General features: G+C 41.8%; 1 protein-coding gene across 50 annotated transcripts in view; it reads right to left on the bottom strand.

Annotated features, from left to right (window-relative positions):
* Nucleotides 1-1,228: 1,228 nt before the first annotated feature.
* Nucleotides 1,229-2,846, bottom strand: part of RBFOX1 (RNA binding fox-1 homolog 1) — a 1,139,646-nt gene continuing 1,138,028 nt past the window's right edge. For all 50 annotated transcript variants that reach the window (XM_064390362.1, XM_064390361.1, XM_064390359.1 and 47 more), the window contains one exon: nt 1,229-2,846. This exon is cut by the window's right edge. The gene's annotated coding sequence lies outside the window, so the exon portion shown is untranslated.

Here is a 2,846-nt window from a genome sequence, read left to right as displayed (position 1 = left end):
ATACTCTGCAAAGATGGCCGTTTTGTTTCTCTTTTGATTACACGTAGGACTTTCCTTATTCTCTGGCCAATTGCTCAAAAAAGTTTTTATTAATTTAACATGTATTGGCCAAGAAAGGAAGCACTACTGCATTAGACATAAGTAATGATACCAGGCAAAAGCAGGTTAATTCAACCATGTAAAAATTATGTGGCATTTCAGGTTCTCCATGTGTGTCTATGTGTCCCACTTGTGTTTATCTGCCAGGATGCTTCTTGCCTGCCTTCAGCCCAAATTTTACCCAATATTTCCACCTCAGTCATTCATCCAGTGCTGAGGGAAGCAGTGCAAGGCATCCATCACACCTGATGTGCAGGAGAGTGCACTTGGACATTTAGTGCTTCTATGTCATATAAAGATTTAAATTAAGCACAGCATAATACCTCCCCACCATTCCTGGCAAATATCAAAGTTTCTTCTCTTTAGCTTCCTGAAAGCATTCGGGCACTTGGTAAAATAAAGCTTCCTGCTAAAATGCAACCCAAGCAAGATTGAATCCCTTCTCTCTGTCTTGGCTTCCTCTGTTAAATTAGAGTATAATGGGAACCCAGGTAGAAGAGTCACATAATTCTGTTGGCATGCATGTGACATGGCACGAGTTACCCTGACCAGCCTCATCTGGACCTGCGGGGCTAATGGGCATAGAACTGCAGCACGTGGACACTTTTCTTGTGGCGTGGGCAACGAGGCTGGCAGTGCCAGGAGGAGCCTCTGGAACAGCTATCTTTGCTTGCTTCCCTGCCCCTGGCGAGCACAGAAACAGGCACTGGCCATGAAAGGGGGAGTTAGCTCAGAGGGAGGCTAACTGCAGTCTGGAATTGTGGAACATTCCTTTTTCACCCTACGAACAAACCCCAGTTATTCCCCATGTATCATGCAGTGTTGCCTGGAAAACACAGCTGATGCTGGTGGTGGAACTTGTCATTTTTGGAAGCAAACCTCGAGCCCAGAGCCGTGCTGGCTGTCCCAGGCCTGTGGGGCTGCCGAGGGTGCACACATGGACACAGGGACAGACACATGGACAGCAGCCCCCACACACCCAGGGGGCAATGGGGGCACTGGGTGGGACCCAGGCCCAGCAGGAACAGCCCTGTGCCCCACAGGCAGAGCACTGGGGGCACACCGTGGGCACAGCCCTGGCACCCACACTGCGAGCAGGGAAAGTAAAATGACTTGGAACACCAACGGATTTGTACCTTTTCAGACTAAGCTTTTATTTTGATATTACAAACCATTTTTCTTTATTCACAAATCACGGTTGTGATATAAACACTAATTTCTAAAGACAGATATACACATTTTCTGGGTTTGTAGGGTTTTCTTTTTTTAAATCTGTTTAGAAGTCACTATATTCCACATATGGTAGTAATAATTTTTTCATAAGTCATATTATCAGTAGTTATTTATATAAGTGAAAACATTCCCAATATATATTGTAAAAAAATTTCAAATGCTTTTCTTACATAACTATTTCAGACATACATTTTAAAATGACTACTAGGAGTACTGTAGGAGTTTTATAAACAAAATATTTTCTAATATGGGCTGCACCCTCAACCTTTCAAGATAATTTTAATAGACTAAAACGCCATATAATCATTTGGAGAGTGGGAGCTGTAAAGCCATCTCAGGAAAATTAAAATTGCAAATAAATTCTGTTATTCTCTACATTAGACATTTTGTGTGTGCAATTCCAAAAAAGATGTCTCATCCACACTTTAAATTGGAAGCCTAACATTTGGTAAACATTTTTCAATTTGCTTTCATCACGGTGTTTAAACAAAATTTACTTTTTTTTTTATTAATAGGAGGCTTGTTTTGCATATCTTACATAATAAATGTGGGGATCGAACTCTTAATAAATTTCGGTTCATTCCCTCACCAGTATAAATATATGTTACTGCCCCATTTTTCATCGATTAATATAGTCTCTTTCTCTCTCTGTTTCAATTTTAAAGATAATTTATTTATCATCCTTAGATATAAATGCTACAGAAACTTCGTTTTCAAATCTTGTGAAACTTTATTGATGGTTATTGTTCAACTGATCATACTGCATGCACATACGATGACAAAGAGAAAGCCTGATCACAAACACTTTTTTTAAAGCAGAGTTGTTATAGCAAGTTGGCAGGTTCACAGCGGTGAGTTGATCATTTACTAAGGTGCTGGCCGGGAGGCAGCACGTTACACATGAGGATATAACTACCTGCAGCAAACCCCTGGCGGGACGCTTTGCTGCGTTATTTATTTAAATACAAAACCAAGAAGACCCGTGACAAACACCCCAACTTAGGTTAACTTGTAAACAGGACAACATGGAAAGAGTCCAAACATATGCACAGACAAACTGCAATTTTTCAATGGTGCCTGGAAGCGTTTCCCAGGTGCTGCTGGGCGGCGCCGGCCGGGGCGCGGCCGGCGGCTCTTCCCAGGAGCGCTGGGGTGGGAGAAGGACCTGCTTTTGTCCCAGGTGCAAAAGTTGTCTTGGGCCCAATACTGAGCAGAATGGCCTCGGTTTGGGTTTGGAAATCGAATGGTGGGGTTTGGAAATCAAACGGGGGGGACGAGTTGTCACGCCTTGAAAAATTGCAGATTGCTTACACGACACAGTCATGTTTCAAAAAGTACCAAGCTGATGAAAATACCATGATTATCTCTACTCAATGATTGCAATACTTGTAAAATGCTTATATAAATCTGAATATGATTATCATATAATTCCATAAAAATGATACGTCTGTCTCTAACAGTTGGTCTACTAGGCTAAGTCTAAAGCATCATAGGCTGTGTATTTCTAGAACTTA

This window comes from Passer domesticus, chromosome 15 (genome assembly GCF_036417665.1).
Source record: "Passer domesticus isolate bPasDom1 chromosome 15, bPasDom1.hap1, whole genome shotgun sequence".
NCBI lineage: Eukaryota > Metazoa > Chordata > Aves > Passeriformes > Passeridae > Passer > Passer domesticus.
This window is presented reverse-complemented; position numbering and strand designations above follow the sequence as displayed.